Genomic DNA, 18,323 nt, shown 5'->3' on the forward strand with positions numbered 1-18,323 from the left:
TGTTATTCAGCAAATGAAGTAATAGGGCATTGCCACAGAACACAACTCTGTAGCTACTTCCTAAAGGACAAATCAACCAGCTATGTGAAGATGATCATCTGCATGGCCAGAGGTTTTGCAGAGCTACAGCAGGAACCAAAAACCCACTGAGCTCTAGTCAATGGATACAGCCAGAAAAGTACTTCATTTGATAAACACCTGGCAACAGTTCCAGTCCAGGTAATCAGTAACTTACTTGCTTCTCCATCTGTTCTGCCTCTCTTCTTTTTACAGATATTAAAAACTACAAACAAAAACCCACATGTAAATAGGACCCTTGGTGGTAGCCCCTGAAGCCAAGATTTTTCTTAAGCTGGACAACAGAGGCACACAGTATGGGGCTTACAGCCACTTAGCCAACAGCAGCCTTTCATTATTAACCACAGAACTGGGAACTCAAGAAATTTCTTTAAAATTCACTGGAACCTTCAGCTAATTTGGTGGTCAGTTCAGGTGCACTTCTCTCGGACAATCATACAAGTGATCTTAATGGTTTTTGCTAGGAATACACAGAAATAAAGCTGCACGTAAAATCATTTTTAGATTAACTTAGTTTAAAACAGATGAACATCTTTGATTTCAAGTGATGATAAAACACACCTACCTAAAAACACAACTAAAGGCACTAAGGCAATACACTGTTTAATGATGTTAAAACCCTTCTGGTTTTGGTTCATCTCGCAGTGCATTACATTCCATTGACTTCAGAACAGCAAACAACTTTTCAGGCATTAACAAATAATAACTATCAGATATAAATGCATTCCTAGCTTTTCAGCAAGCTGCATTTACTGAGCTGAAAGGAAAGCTGGATTCATCAAAACAAAGGTAATCCAAGCTGATATAAACACATACGAAAGTCTCTCAATTTTGAGTTTCTGGAGAAAATACTCTTATTTTAGAATATGAACCAAATTCACTGACTAGGCAAGAAAAAAAAAATCTAAATGAAGAAAGATGCAAGGAATAGGTTGTTTGCTCTTTTGCACCTGAACATAACCATTAAACAGCTTTTAAATAACAAAGCTGTCACAGTAAACAGTATTCTAGATGATTACACAACAATAATAAGTAGACACCACATCACACAAAGGTAGACTAAACGTGACTATTACTCTTGGATAATTAGCCCCAGAGCTGCAACATCTTAGAGTGAACTTGCGGCATCACTGCACTGGTGCGCAACAAGATATCCTGCCCTTGGTTAATCACATGTGACTTCATCCTGTCACATCCACAGCGTTAAGGATGGGGATGTTCTAGAACATTTATACAGAAAAACATTAAATTAAGAATACAACACTCTGCCTGCCTCACTACCGTGGCTTACAGCACAGGAAAAGTCAATTTCAGAATTAAAAGCTTTAAGAGTCATAAAGTACAAAAAATGCTCTGTTTTCAAAATCAAGTAATTTGATTACACAAAACCTATTAAATTTCATCTATAGATTTTACCTTATATAATTGTGAAAACAAATCTGATTCTCATGAGTGACAGGCTTATCACAGGTTTAATTTCAAAAAGTGTCTATTGGAAAGAAATACAAATGGAATACATGGAATACATAGTGTTTAAGTGTTTTTGTGTAAAATGTATCAAGCAAGAAGAAGTATTTAAGATCTAGATTCAAAGCTATGTTGTCACACACAGCTAGGTACACTGGAAGAAGCTGGGTAGATGGAAGTTCTATACAGAGAGCTGCATTCCTTCCACTTAGAAGATGCTGCATAAAAACCTAATCAAGTGAACAAAGATGTGAAGCAAAAAGGGAGCACAGGTCAAAATAAAATAAAGACCAGGCTGTGGTCTTGCCAACTTACAGCACATTACCATGGAATTTAGCAGCCAGCTGACCAAGGTTCCATTACCTAAGGAGCACCCTGAGAAAATACAAGCTCATATCTCTACAGTCTACAAAGTTGAAAGATAAGACTTAGCAGGTGAACAAAACTGTGAGCAGCAGATATGACTATCCATACAATCCATACTGCAGCTCTACATAGCAAATCAAACCGCACTGAAGCTTTCAGTAAGTGGTACCCCAACCACAATCTGCCAAGATGAGAAGTTAGTGAAGCTACCATTAGTTTTACTCTGCATCTAGCTTCTTCTATATTAAGACAAACGAAAAACAGGATTAGTAAAAAAAGGTCAAGACAGTTTTGAAAACTAAGTCACTTTCCCCTCAGTAAAAAATTGTCTGGGATCACTGGTCGTTGATTAGGGGAATTCTGTCCCTAGTTGGATGGGGGAGTATTTGTTTATATTTGGTATTAAGGTATATTCTACTAGGCACAACATTTAGAGAAGACACAGACTTTTCTTAAACATTCCATGGATTTATTAGCTACTGAATTTCTGCTTTAGCAATAATAGTTTCTATATAATTTACAGTAGCCAAAATTATTTTCTATTGATAGCTGAACAAGCAAACAGTTGAAAAATCACTAAGAATATTACTCTTCCAAAAAGAAAAAAATATTTCAAATGCTTACATATTTAGCAACGTATGTTTTACATGTGACAAAGCCAAAGTACCTCCCCTTTCAAGATATTTTGAAGCTAGCTGAAATACAAACCACAGAGTACATTGCCCCATGCCCCCACATGTATATGGGACAGCTCAAACCTGGTGGTCCTTTGAGACTTCAGCACAAGAGCTTGTTCTAGCAGGGATCCAGTCATCTCGGTTATGTTCATGTATCAGCTAGGGACCATACAGGATGTGCTGAATGCTTGCTGTGCCCCCATTCAATGTATGGTCACAGTACTGGTCAGCACATGAAGCTTACCAAGCAGCACCAAGTTTGACTAACTGTGCTCTTTCAAACAGACTATGAGCATTTTTCCACACAGACATGCAAAAAAGTAATGATCAACACTCTCCCTAAAAACAAGGCAATTCAGAAATGTCACTTCCGTTGTCACAGTTGATGTTACTGAAGTGTCACTTAGAGTTAATATTTGCCTAATCAAGTCAATTATAGAGTAATTAGGTATTTAAAAAGCTCCTGGATTTGACTTTTGATATGAAAAAATCTGCATATTCCTAGATGTTTTATGAATTTTAAATGGTTCAAAGTTCAACTCTAAGAGCAAGGAGCCTTCAACTCACTTACAAAAACAACTCCAGTGTTTAAACAGAAAATGATGCATCACCTTGCTGGCTGGTATGGGTTATTAGCACAGATTGTTACAGAGATTCAGCAAAAGTTGAAAATCCAAGTGCTCTAATGAAAAGCAGAGAAAACTTCCAACACTTCTACTGTGGAGCCACAACCTTACAAAGAGTTGGGCCCTCCTCCATAACTCGGAAGGTAACTGATAAAGGCCAGTGGACAAAGCAATGCAAACACATGCAACACTCAGGCCTGGAGACCCAGCCCCTTGCTCCCAGTCTGGGGGTACAGCCAGGATTGGCACAGCTTGGCACAGTGACCACAAGCCCCATTCAGCTAGTGCTGGAAGTGAGGTTTGCTTGAAAACCAGCGTACTGCCGCTCTAGAGCTAGAAAGTACCTCAGAACTCCCACTCATCTGCTGCAGAAGCTAAGCTGGGCAGAAAGTTGTCTGCGACATCTATTTTCTTCTTTCTTCAGTACAACGGCTAATGAAGAGTTTCACACACACATAATTGTCATGCACAGTAGCTGAATGCCTATGCGGCATCTGTGGTCTAAAAACAAAGATACGTTGGTATTCAAAGAAACGAGGAACTGAGGCATTAAATAAGCAGGAGAGAGGGTCAACTACATTGCTTCTTAGAGGAAGAAAGCTATACCTTTGAGATAATAGGTGTCGTTGAGGGAAAGTCAGAGTAAAGCAACTACAGCTTGTGTTTAACAAAATAGAATCTGTTAAATGTAAAGGCAAGTTGATACCGAGTCATGTTCCCCTAACTCCTTCCACTCACAAGGTAGTAGAATCACCAAGAGGGAGCAAAATGAGGAGCTCTTCCCAAAGCATCTCCTCAGCCCTCCCAGCACAGGGCAGCCCTGTAGAGCCCAGCGCTCATCCTCTGGGCAGGGGAAGGCGCTGCGCCCCATGCTGAGCGGGGCATTCTCATCTCCCCTGCTCAGATCAAACTGCTTGCAACATGCCTGCCACCTTCAGACTTCACAAGCACCAAGCAGAGGGGAAAATTTACCACTTCAGCAAGAAGCAAAACCTGCTACCTTGGCAAGTTTTATTTTATTTAAAAATGGCTGGAGGTTCACGGTACCCGCAGCAGCCCTTGGGGAGGCAAATAAATGGGTTGTCCATGGATGAAGTGGACATGGGTGTATAATACAGACATTTATCACATGCGCATTTATAAGCTACGTGTGGTTTATAGCATAATTAATCAGTAGTTGTACCCTATTAGCTACACAAATGCAGCCTTCTGTCTTTCCAGGCACATTCAATAAATAACAAATTGACACCCTTCTGTGACCCAAGTAAGCCTCTTCTGGGTGGAAGATTCTGAGAGAAGCAATTCAAATTCCTGCACAGGAAAACTAGAGGAAGCACTGTCCCCGCACACCTCTGGAACATGCACCCTGAAGCCACACAAATTCCAGGAAGTTCTCACAGCCACTCTGCCACGCATACAGATACAGCAATGTATACGCATATCTAACATCAGTAAAATACAATGATGGGGAAAATTCTATCCCCAGAGGATCACAGCTGCTTTTCAGCTTTCCCCCCCACCCAATGCTACATCCTTTTTATGTCCAAGCTCTGAGCTTTTAATATGAAGAATGAAGCCAGAGCCACAACCTGGAGTAGTACTGGCCCCTTTTTGGGGCTGGTTGTCAGAAATCAGTTGACAATCATCTATTTATGATGAGTAAACACTATATATACACATTTCAGGATTTTTTCCACCTGCAAACATTCAGCCGTGCCATATACAGAAAGAATTTCCTTTGATGCAAGTCCCCTCTTTCCAATTATAACTTGCCACGTTTTCCTGATTTCTCACTATATTTACTATCCTGCTTTGCTGAATACAGTTTCTCCTATTGCAATCAGTGTGGGTGGTCTGGAGCACGAGCTGCTCAGTTTCTGTCCCTCCCCTCATCTCCACACTGGAGATGATCGCAGGCAGCTAGAGCAAGGAGCCTGGCCAGACCTCCATAGCATCTCAAAATAGTAGGAAACTTGAAGAAAGAATGCTTTTACTCTCAAAGAGTTCAAGGAACATATACACATGATTTAATAGGAATAAAACAGAGAATGAAGTGCAGCTTGTGAATTTCTGAGCGAGCCTGATATATTAGAGTAAGATGTTCATTGAATCACTTTTCTTTAAAATTCAATTAGAAAGGAATTCAGTGGACTTGGAAAAGCAAAGACTGCCATGCAGGCGTGCTACACTGCCTAAAGAACAGGGAAAAGGCACTCCTCGCATTTTGCACGCATCTTCTGTCTAAAGATGTTAGACAAAAGCACCATTTTAAGAGAAATATTTGTATTCTTATGTTTTGTACAGTGCTCTATGCCAACCCACAATTGATCCTGATTTGTAGACAATCACTGTAAGGCTAATGTTTCAAAAAATTAAAATTGCTTAGACAAAATTACAATGCTATGTTTTCAGAAAAAAAGTCAAATTATGGCTCATCATATAAGATACCACTACAATATTTTCCATTCTGCTCTCACGGATGCCTCACAAAGCCATTTTCACTTTACACAAGGGCACACCCAAAGTTCAGCTAAAAAGGAGCCTTGTAATTGTCATTCTTTATTTAGATATTGTTGAAAACACAAAGAATAGAAATAAGGAGTTTTTAAGGAATACCATAGAAGAGCAATGCCTGCAGCTTATGTACTTTTGTATGCGTTTTACCTACAAAATACCTGCACGCACACCTCAAAGAACCTACGTAAATTTTAATCAAGAATATCCATAATCCTTCCAACATTTCACCTCTGCTTCAGCAACTAATGAGTTAAAGATGATAAATGCCATTAACAAAGGAAAGAGGATCTTCCCTTTGTTTCCTAAAGAATGCAGAAGCCTGACTTCTAGTCGTATTCATGATTTAAATACAATTTCATTTCTAATTTCACTATTCTGCCTTAAATGCTTTGATCATCCATAGGACAAACAAAAGTCCTTAAAATTATAATTTCCTATTACCCATCAGTGAGCATCTTTTCCCTTCTGGGAAAATAAGCAGAAAACAACAAACACTAAGGACAGACAGTACCACAAAATCCATACTGTTTTTCTTCATTCCACAGAGAAACTTACTGAGGAAGAGAAGTTTTCTATAATTCCAATCATAATCTGGAGTTGGATATTAAAACGCTAATTATTACACAACTAAACTGCAATTTGGATGTAAAATTTGCCATTGATAATCTAGGAGCTCAAATAAGCTACAATGCTACAAATGAAAAAAAAAAAACAACATTAAAAAAAAGCAAAACCCAAAACCAAACAATAGGTAACCTATAGAATATACACCCTACCACCTGTACTATGCTGATTAATGTTTAGGTCTCCCACTGATTCCTAAGGGGTTATTTCAGAGCCTGGAGAGAAGTAATGATTAAGCACCAACAACAGCTGTAGCATCATGCGCTGCTTTCATGAGAAAGGGCTGTGTAATGGATTGGTACAAATGCATAACAGCATTTACCAAAGCCTTTATAAATTAGCAAAATACAAATGGAAAAAACACTGATTTGGGTGCATCACTAAAAGCAGAGTTTTATTGTTCTTTTGAACCTGTCAGCTCCGAACCTCATTGACCTCTTCCACAATGACAGCAGCGAGTGCCCTGTATTTGGCAGACAACTGCCAGAAACAACAGACAGCAAGTTTTCCCCAAGAAAAATAGCTTTTCAAGAAGTTATTTGCAAATTCGAACGTATTAAAATAATGAACATTACTTAATTTAGATGTTTTGTAAAACAGGCACATCTCCAGTCTGCTACATGTCAGTATTATGAAGAACTTTATAAAAAATGCTATAACCATCAATACATTAAAGACATCTATCTGCAAGTACAGTCTGGATCTCATTGGAGAAAATGTATGTGAACACGCAGCGTAACTTAACACAATGTTAATTCTTTCTTTCCCCTCAAAATTTCACATATACATTTTTATAATTTAATTTTTCACTTGGATTGTTTGGGCAGCATTTAGAGAAAAACATTTCCTTGAAGAATAACACTTAGCAGTACCTCTACTCGTTACACACAGCATGCAGGCAGATTACCATCACGCTCACACCACCCCAGCGTGCCACAGCTCCGGCACGGAGCACCCGTGGCAGCGAAGCACCCGGCGTATGGGTGCACATCCACAGGGATGGGTGAGGCGGTGCGCAGCACCTCAGGACACAGAAAGCAGGACGCAATGCAGCAGAGCGTTTTGAAAGTCAAAGGCAAATTCTATTCTCAGTTTTCCAATGGATTTGGGGAAGATAAGGCCCGCCCGCCCTGCTCTGAAGGCTGCCTGCTGAAATCGTAGACCGGCTTACGCAGCACTTCTGAACAACCTGCTCATGCCCCGCTGCACCCAGTAGATCTGCCTATCTGCCAATAAAGACGCAGCCCCATTCTGTGGGTGTTACTGCAGGGACAATGGAAGAAATTGTATTTCCCTATACAATGCAGTAGCCCTCACAGTGTGAGACCTAACAGCCATGGTAATACACAGTAAAAGGCGAAAAAAGAGGAAGGGAAAACTACTAAACTACCGTTTGTTCCTTCCTGAGGAGGTACTCAACCTTCTTCTGCTCTTAAACTTTTAGGCATAGCACAGGACTGCTGTAAGGAGCTGCAAAGGACCCGCAGGCAGCAGCAGGATTTGTTCCTCTCCTCACAACAAGCCCGCAGCAGTACATACCTCCACATTTACATGCAGACAGCCAGACGGCAGCGGCACACAAGCACACACAAGGGCGGATAGCCACAGCCTCTATTTGCTTCAAAGCAACCCTAAACCTGCACAGTTCAAGTCCAACATCATCATGCTGCTCTGATGATGAAGATTTTTTGCCATGCACTACAAGCAGCAATATATTAGCACCGCTTTGGAGACCAACAGGCAATGACAAAATTACAATACAATATAAGACAGAAAAGAAGAAAGCAATATGTGGCTGTTAGGAGGAGGAAACGCTTACCTTTTTTTTTTTTCCCCCCCTCTCCTTCTACAAAGCCAAGCAAAGCTCCCACTCCTGCACCTGAGCTCACGAGCAGCACAGTGGCAGCGAGGGTTGTGCTGCAGGAGGGATGGAGATGCTCGGAGCAGAACTGCTGCCAGAGGAAAGCGACGGGAGCCACAGCGACCCCCTCGACCCCAGCCGCTATCAAATCCGGGAAGATAGAGTGCACAGCTGTTTTACGAGGCCTCTGGGGAGCACCAACTCCAGCTACTTACCCTGTCTGCATTATTAATAGATGTTAATGGCTCCATTATATCAAAAGAAGCCTCTTCCTCTTTATAATATGGAAATTCCAAGCTAAAGGAAAAACACAACAAAAAGCCTCATACTTGGAGGCAGCGAGCCGCTCCCCGGTCCCACCAACTGCAGAGCTGCCCCCCACCTCCCCCAGCCCCAACACAGCGATTTGGTAGCCAAAAATCGATCTGAGGCAGTCAGCAACCGCAGTAAAGCAAACAGGCAGACAAAGGCTTCCTGCCATAAGGCAATTCCTGAATGCATGATTTTCCTTTTAATCAGGTGCTGAAAGATTCCGGCTTGAGCGTATATGCATTTTTAACACAAAGAATGCGCTGTAAAGATAGAATAAACACATACCATTCCTGTGTTCCTTGTGCTTGCAAATTCACGGCTTTATTTCTTCAGCAGAAGTTATCCGTCACCTCAGAAAGTATTATCTGGGCTGACTGGATGACAAAGTCTCCCTGTCAAGCCTTTGATTCAGTTGATGAATAAAGGACTTTGATCCTGAAGTATCCCTAGGCCGTGGTTCTGTTAATGCAGAGCTCCTCTGGGCCCATCCAGCCTCAAGGTAGGTGCAGCCATGCACCAAAGTGCCCAAGGACCCGCCACAGAGGACACTGACCTATTTTAGTCTATTCACGTGTAAATGCTACCGAGTTACCACTGGGCACAAAGCAAAGATCAGATGTATTTTTTAACCCCCTCATCACCCTGCACACGGGATGAACAAGTTTGCATTGATAATGAACACATCCTCCAAGACAGTATAAGAATGCTGCTTGCTTTAGCTCAGTTTCTTCTGCTGATGCTGAGAGCCATCTCACTGAGGGGAGCACAGCCCTCTCCTCCTCCTCAGTTTAGCACTGCCTCCAGGTATTTCAGACCAGCGTTTATAAAGCCCCGAAATGCCCTAACAGACTCCATTCCATCTGCTATATGACCCTAACAGGAAATCAACCACACACCCCTGCGGGGCTCAAAGCTGCAGACCACGAACTCTCCTTAGGGATGGCAGCACCCCACAATTAATTGCATGGTGACATTTTGGCATATTTGGGGGTGGGGAGCGCGAACGTGTCGAGCATCACCTTCTCGCGCTGCAGATGCACGCCGCAGCTGCTCGTCGGCATGTGAATGAGAAGTGCCGCTAATTCTTCCAAGACAAATGCAAGCGATTGGCTTTGTTGCCGCTTGCCTCTGCGGCTCTGGAGACCGCGCCGCAGCCACGGCATCACAGGCACTGTATTAACTGAATCACAGGCAGCGCCAACGCCATCATCTTCATCTGTCTCGCGCGCGCTCTAATTACTTATCCAGATCGAGCCTGACTGCTGGAAAATTAGCTCTCTCCAGGAGGTAACCGAGCTGAAAGGTTCTTTTTACCAAGAAATGATGGGCTGGCCTCTAGCAGTACATCAGCCAGCACACAGCCGTAAGAAATGTCACAAGATGTAAATTTGTGAGGGGGATTCTCTTTCCCCCCCAGAAGAAATACAACATTATTTAGAGGATATGAAAATACGGACATGTAGATACAGACACACCAAATAAAAAGCCACCTAAATTCCTGACCCTGAACTTGAAGAATTTACTTGGATTAGGAAGAGGAGTGCTTTTTATGAGCATCCTTCTATTGCTCTCTAGGTTCGTTCCCACTTGATTCTCACAACCAGGTTGGAAGCATGCACTTACACACAGGTTTAGTTTCCTGCCATCAGCTGCAGAGACCAGGTTTTGGTTCCAGTCCTTGCTGGGGAAACCAACACTGCAGTCACACCATCAAACCAACTCACAGCAACAGAACAAAGCAGAGAAAGGATAATGCGTTTTTAAACTCAAAATGCTCCTTTAGCTTGTAGCAATCTAAAAAAAGAAATCTAAAAGCAACTTAACTTTACTTTTAAAAAAGCACTTAAAACTGCCAGACACAGGTACCTTTAGAAGGAGCAGCTATCAAATTATTTTCTAATAAGCAAGACTGTCATTATGAGCCGATTTGCTGTAGAGCACACACGTACAGATACACACGTTTTTAACACGCTTAATGCACTCTTTGAGCCAATTCCAGTCGCATGCAAGGACCGCGTATGTTTTAGTGCTACGGAGTTTCAACTTACGCGGCCATGTGAACCACACAAAACATCGCCATCAGAACAATGCAGCAGTATGAAACATACGAGATACTGATGAGCTTTGCAACTTAATGGCTTATTTTAAGAAGGGGGGAGCGGACCACAGAATGAAAGCCCATGCTTACTGCATTTACGATAGGTTCAGAACACTGAGCCTTCCCCATTCTCTTAATTGCGCCGGATGTTATGCATGCTAGGGATGGAGCGAGAAGAGTTGTCAGCCCACCTGACTGCAGAACAAAGAGCATTTTTTTCTTCCAGCATTTGTTACTGACGCTTGAGCCACACCCTTCAGTCCTTGCTGAGTACACTCCTTACACTGTCCTCCTTCCTGCTCACACGGAAAGGCATTTTCTGCACTAAATAAGATATTAGGGATTCTCATGCTTGGGAACTGCTACATTTGGGTGGTACTTTGAAACCCCCTCCCCATGTGTGTGGAAGGAAGGGATGGGGCTCCAGAGCACAGGAAGCCCTGTGCAGGGAACGAGGAGCCCCTTGGGATGGGGCTCAGCCTCCAGGGGTGGTATTGCAGTAGGGTGATTAACCCTGGGATGTAAGGGTGGAGAGAAAAAGCAAACAAATTCCTAATGAAGAGGGGAATAACCATGCCCTAACAGTGATGCGCTGAGCCACATGCTCCCATCTCAACCCTGCAAAGCCCTGCCATGGAGAGACCATCTCCTGCCTCTGCCCTCTCCCCCAGCCAGGGAGCACTGCAGGCCACAGTGCATCTGCCTCCCCACTCCCCCAGGAACAGAAGCACAGCTGGAACACCTCACAAGTTAGCTGCAGAACACCACAAAGCACAGGTTTTTTTTTTGCACATTCATACAAATGAGGTATATTCCTCACCTGATCTATTTAGAAAAACATCAAGCAACACAAGACAAGATGCAGACAATGCAAGAACAGGTACTTGCAACACAACCCATCTCACTTCTGCCCGTCAGAAGCATCTCCTGCGTCACTGCCATTTCCTGCTCACAGACATATGGAGGAAACCCAGCAAGGGTTGCTGCTTCCAGCAATCCCAATTGCCCTTACCAACACTTTCACAAGGTGGTGGCACCAATGTAGATCCCCCAGGCAAGCTGTAGGGATTCTGAAAGCCAACAGGGTAGCCCTTCGGTCCTACATTTCCTCAAGTACCACAGCTGCACCTTTTGTCCCCAGTGCAGTTCAAGAACAGTGTTCTCCACTCCTCCACCACCCCAAGCTTCTGGGCAGCTGGGGTTGGAGAATAGCTTGACTTAGCCAGGATTTCTTTCACAATATCAGCAATTCCATAGCCTCTGAGACTTGCTAAGGTTTTTTTTATTTAAGAAAGGGGTTTGTTCTGCTGTTTCCTAGTATTTGATATGTTATGATCCAACATATGCTACAATCTGGCAGCCACACACACCAACAAAGGTAAGCTGCTGTGCCCCTGAGCTACACTAGGATGCTGCGTCACACAGCACAGCAAAATCCTCTCATCTCATCAAAATCCTCAGCACTGCGCATCCAGAGAAATACAGCCCCCTTAAACTTCCATCATACTATTCCCAAACAACCAACAAAGCATTAAACATAAGCAATAAGAAAATGCACACCAGCCAAGACACATTAGACTGCTGTCAAGTGTTGCGATGACAACTCTGAGGCAGAGTGTGGGCAGAGATTCCTCCTGAAGCTTCCTACAACTGGTGCCACCACTGCTTGTGGGGCATGGGCTCCCACAGATCCCTGCTCCAAAGGAGGCCTGCCATGAAGGAAGCAAGGCTCACACTGAAAGAGTGAGGCCCACACTTCTCCTGTAATATACCAGACTGGGCATCCTAGAAAGGATGTCCGCTGAGAAGCGCACAAGCAGCTGATTACCCTTAAGCCAATGGGCTTTATACAGTTGTTTCCATGGTGCTGAAAATACACCTGAAGGAAAACTAGGCTTCCAGAAGGCTGCATGTTGCATGAGTAGACAGCAGTTTTAACACAAGAAGCAGTATAGGGTGCACAGCGGGCGCTCAGCTGCTCATCACTCCTGAGTGACGCTAACAGTGAACCTGTGCAGTTCATCCACCGTGAGGTGACATTCCTCCCACCTTGCAGTGGCACTTGAAGGCATTGAGGGCAGAAAAGCAGCAAACTAATGGAGCAGAATCAAGCCACCACGTCAGGACTCAATCGTTTCAAACTGGACTCACTTTACTCACTTATAGCCTGCCAGCACTGCAAGCTATTTCTCAACCATACACAATGCTCCCATAGCTTTGCATGGAGCACTGGACTGCCTCTGACAGTCAGAGACAGCGATGAGAAATGACAGCCTCCATAATCCAGCAAGTGATGCTGTCCAGGGGCAAAAGCCAGAGGGCTGCAGAGCTATCCTGCTGAGTGCAGTCCACAGGGAGCATCACTCACAGCCATAAACTGCATCCACCCTGCAGCTGCCTTGCTCCATGCAGCACTACAGCCCCTTCTCAGGCAAAGAAACACAGTGCTTCCCTATCAACAGGCATTGCTTTCACTTCAGAGAAAAGCCCTTTCTTCCCCCAGAAGAAGGCTGCATATAAACCCACATACAGGCTTCAGCTCTGACACCTGAGGTTCAACCCCTCTCTGAGAACACCACCCTTGGTCTGTGGATGAGCCTACACAACTCTGGGGAGCAGAAATTCAAAGCCACTTCAGCCACACAAAGCAGGAGCATTCTTGCATTTCTCCCTAAAAGATCACAAACACCTTCACAAGCAGGAGACCTCAGAGCACCTCCATCATCAGCATCCCCACTGCCTTGCCCAGTTCTGAGCTGGGAAAGCAGAGTTGGAGGGAGGCTTGCGTCTCTGTTCCCAAGGTCAGTTGCTGCACCAAGGACACCTCAGCAGTGCGACTCCAGCAGGCTGCAGCCTCCTGATACCAGGACACGGGAGGATGGTGACAGTATCAGGACACTGGGAAGCTTTGGTCCAGCCATGTAACCTTCTCTGCATTAAACCCACATCAGATACTAAGCCTTGCCTTCCTTCATGTGCTATCCTTTGGTGAGGAAAATTAAGAAACCTGACCTAGTCAGAAGGGAAAGCAGTTCTTCATCAATGAGAAAAAAAAAAAAGTCATTCCCTCCCTCCCTCCCTCCCCCCCTTTTCCTCATCCAAGTTTTCCTCCCTTCTGCTAAACTATCAGCATACTATTGAACTGCTAAGGACTGCATTTGCTGTGGAGGTTGAACAGCACAAGCCCATAAAAGCAATTGCAACATCAGCTATAGTTCAGTGCGATGTTTCATTTTGAAATAGATGGTTTTGCTGTTTAAATATAAAAAAAAAAAAAAAATAGGGACTTCAGCTGAAGTAAGACTAAATTCAGGAAGTCTATTGGTTTGTTAAAGCCAAACAGTTCCTCCAACGAAACTCCAAATCAGAGCCGATTTATTTGTGAGACAAGCAATTAAAGAGAAGGAAGAACTGACTCCCACCTGTTTTTCCCACACAGCAAGACCAGCCAGGCAAACAAACCATCTTCACTATTTACCTCGGGGCAGGACCCAGAGTCCATAAGCAGTGTGTTCATCTTGACATTAGCCTGTTCTTGTAACATGCACCGTATTTAAACAAAACCACACCAACCCCTCCGTGGCAGGGGGAGCAGAGACCATCCCTCTGCCTCACACACACGCTGTGTTACGATCTGCCACCTCCCATAAACACTGCCATTCGTCTTCTCTTTAGGTGCATTGCAGGAATATTTCCATATAAGTCCTATTAGAACGAAAACAACAGTGTGACAAACAGCTTTGCAAATGGGTCTGCTGCTCAGACAAAGCACAGGCGCAGCACGCTGGTCTGCAGAAATACGCCGTGCAACTTGAAGTGCTACTAGTTGATGTGAAACCCAGTACATTTAGTAGCTGCTTTATCTTCTCCATCGTGATACGACGTTCCTAAAGGCACAGTTGAAGAAGCAGAGCATGTGCTCTCCTCCTGCAACAGTTCCCACAGTCTCTTCCCACCCCTCCAATTTACAATGATTACAGGTTTCAAAATCTTACGGATATTCATTTTTAAGTTCTATTTAAAATGCTGATTTTTACTTGTTTCCTTTTCATCTAGATCAATACTGCACAGATGATAAATATGTACTGTTCACCATTTACACTTCTTCAACTTACCACTGAATATCCTAGAGCGAGCTCAGAGAAATCAGTTCCTGGATAGCACTGGTACTTCCCTCCGCAGCCAATTCCCCATTTAAATTTCTGAGTGGGCTCTGTTAGCGCAGACACCCATTGTAACATGCAGATATTAAGCGCAGCAGAAAGAAACCGCCTCCCAAAATGTTCACCACTCATTTTAAAGTTGGTCTAATTTTATGATGACACTCCAGCGTAGGCATTATTCCCTGCAGAACAGTGCCTCAGCATTAGGACGTCACCACATCAGTTTCCTATTCAGCCTCCGAGAGATGCGAAGCCACCATTTTCTTTTCGATGCATGCAAATTAAATGCTGTTCGTCACCGCTGAAAGTACGAACCACAAATTTCTGCACTTCGGCAGTGAAGCTGTCATCAAGCACTGAAAGCAAGTATTAATTTCTAGGGGAAACTCCTCAATCCCGTGTAAAGGAAGTAATTAAACATTTAATGGACGAGCAAGCTGACATGATTATTATTTTTATTATTTGCAGAATACCTTACAATGCTTAAGATTCCCCTCGCACTGATGATCTTCTCCATCAGACTCCCGCACAACAGCTTTTCAATAGGTGCAGGCTTCCTTGCACCTATTGAGCCCTGCAGAAGCTGCACATTTCATACCGCTACAAATTTAGCCAAAGAAATAGGTGCTCACACATCTGGGATTATTAGACTCGATTATACATCCTAGAGCTTTAAGACAACAGCACCTCGTAAGCATCCAGCTTACGGAATGTGACAAATTCCTCCATTACCATGCAATATTTCAGCATTTAGTAAAGCCCCAAAATTTTTCTAGCGAGAGCATTTAACAGAGCTTTACCCCATTAAGTGAGGTTTTTAAACAATGTCCACATTTAACTCAGATAATGCACAGGGTTTGCTGCGATTCTGCAGCAATTCCAACTATTCAGTAATACAGGAGACTTACTGCGCAGCTCAGGAATTTCTGTTTTCCAGCAAGCCCGTGAAACTCACAAAGTTAATTCACAGCACTCACAGCAAAGAATCCTGAAGAAGAATCAGGGAAAGCCTCCCTTTGCTCAAGGCTTTAACAGTAATTTTATCAATAATCTCCGGAGCTCCAAGCAGCCGTGCTGCGGCACAACACAGGCAGACGAGCCGTGGCTCTCCGGTACAGCATCGGGCCGGCAGAGCGCAGGGCAGAGACGCCTTCATTAACTTTGCTGCCTTTCGGAGGTCAGGCAGACGCCGGCCGCCAGACAACCACTTTGTTTCAGGCATTTTTATGAGACAAAAGGCACACAGTTGGCGCTGCATTGTGCCCCACCCAGCTGACTCAGGACTGTCGTGGTTTCACTCCATCAGGCTGCAGGGTTGTATTACTGTCTCCTAATCAAGCATCCCCTCTAATACATGTGTACATCTCAGAATCGTGCTCTTTTCCTCCTCTCTCCCTCCCAGAGAATACCCTGGCAAGTCAGATGAGAAGGAAAATCACATGAATGAAACAATGAAGGCACAGAACGGCGCTGACCTTTTCCTGCAATGACACCTCCCACCCCCTCCCTCCCAAACTAGAAAACCTGTTCTCAACAAAATGATGAATTACCAACAGCAAAAATAACCCTCCTCCAAAGCACCCGCTCCCCCACACCCTAAAACAGGGATGCATACATTAGTTGTTTTTCCTGAGAGTACCTTCAGGAAGGATTTTCTTCCCTACCTTTGTCAAAGCACAGCCTGCTTCAATCTCCGTATGACACACCACACATCATGGTCAAAATAAATTAAGTAAGCATTATTGTTTCCTCTCCCAGCACCACGCATATATATTGGCAGTGCTACACAAAGGCACAGTATGTGGAAAGCATGTTAAAAACTTCATGAAATTCAAGTTATAAAACTTTCATTAAACACAAGAACTTCACCTTCTAATTCATAAGAGCGGCAAATTCCTCATGGAAAAACATTGAGATTTGCTTGATTGCTATTTATGTGAGTGATTGCAGGCAACATTATCTTAATATTAAATGCCAAAATACATCCTATCAGAAAATACTACAGACACTGACAAAGTGCAGATAACATTTTCTGTTCTCAAAGCAATTTCAAGTAGTACCATGCTCTCCTTGGACTCACTATGTAACCCAGTCAAACTGAAAACAAGACATGGAGCCTTAATTTGTCCTTTGAAAGGCAGGCTTAAGAGAAGCAAACTTAGCACCAGTCCTATAGGGCATTGCTCAGATGGATGCACTGAAGGGAAGGCAACCAGACAGGCCTGGCTACCCCCACCATCCATTCCTAAGCCCACCTAGTGGATTATCCATCAGTCTTCTCCTTTGCAGCATCTTTTAAAGTCCAGTTTACATCTCCAGACATCACCATGCATCTCTGCAGAACTCAGCTGTCAAGACCACAACTTGTTGTGCAGGGAGAGATGCAGGCACGGTGAGGTGCTCCTTATTACACCAATACTCCATTGTGTGTATGTGACAGAATCCCATTAACCCACAATGACTTAACCTGCAGTGCAATATGGCCATCCCTTTGCAAACAGGCAGATGTTTCTCAACAATAAGGTAGTCCGCATTCTTATTTCATGAATGCCATGACTTCCCCACAAAACAAGTGATGCACGTTGCCATAGCTTGGTTGTGCTCTGCGGTTTGCCCCTAGCGGCATTAAGGCCATCCCCAGGTACCTACCTGCCACATCCCAATGGCTTAAGGAAAGCCAAAGCACCATCACAAGTTAATGGAAATACATCTCACTCGTGGACATGAAATAACAGGGGCTGGTGTTGTGAGCACTGGAAGCACGGGTGCATTCTTCACTATTCTTTTATGGCACTAAGCGCAGAGACCTTCACACGCTACCCACCCCAATCCCAAACACCTGCAATGTGCTGCAGCCCCGCTTTGTCGCAACCAACCCAGCCAGTTAAAGATGGGCAGAAATCCTCTTGCTGAGATCCCCTCCCTGACCCCAAGGCACCACAGCAGGAGCTTGCCAGGTACTCACGCAGCGCAGCACACCGCAGGAGGGGACCAGGCAGCGGCGGCCATCTTGGGACCTGCAACAGTGGGAACAGAGGTGTTACTGCGGCCCTGCAAGCATCGCCATCAGGCACCACCTGGCCCCGCAACCATCCCCAATGTCACCTTGTTTTAACAGGGTGTGTGTGATGCACATGGCAAATCAGGAGGCGCGCGCTGAGTGTTTTAACATTAGAACCATCGAGAGGAAGGAGCTGAAGCAACGCCTGCAATGCGCATCCATGAGTAACCACTCCCTTTATGCTAAAGCTTTGGGAGAAAAAAGTAAAATAAAAAAGCTTTAAAGCAGGTATTTCACACCTTGGTGAGGTGCTAAGAAGAAGGGCAGCATTAACAAGGCGACACTGGAAATCCAAGGGCTCCTCCAATACCCCATTTCTCCTCAAGCAGACACCCTCACGTTTCTGGTTTGTCAGAGAACTGCTGCACAGAGCTCATTAACAGCAATGCTACACACTCATCTATCGCTGTACCACAGGAGGAAGGACTTTAACAAGCAAGCATCCCCACCTCTGCTTTTGTGTTGTTGTTTTT

General features: G+C 44.0%; 1 long non-coding RNA gene across 2 annotated transcripts in view; it reads right to left on the reverse strand.

The window, feature by feature from the left end:
* The window catches only part of LOC109368279, a 35,364-nt gene extending 17,291 nt beyond the window's left edge, over window positions 1-18,073 (reverse strand). The window contains exon 1 of one of the 2 annotated variants that reach the window (XR_004160160.1): window positions 17,666-18,073. This is a non-coding gene — a long non-coding RNA (uncharacterized LOC109368279). The remainder of the gene's footprint in view (window positions 1-17,665) is intronic. The other variant, XR_004160159.1, reaches the window with a different exon arrangement.
* Window positions 18,074-18,323: the final 250 nt, after the last annotated feature.

This window comes from Meleagris gallopavo, chromosome 6 (genome assembly GCF_000146605.3).
Source record: "Meleagris gallopavo isolate NT-WF06-2002-E0010 breed Aviagen turkey brand Nicholas breeding stock chromosome 6, Turkey_5.1, whole genome shotgun sequence".
NCBI lineage: Eukaryota > Metazoa > Chordata > Aves > Galliformes > Phasianidae > Meleagris > Meleagris gallopavo.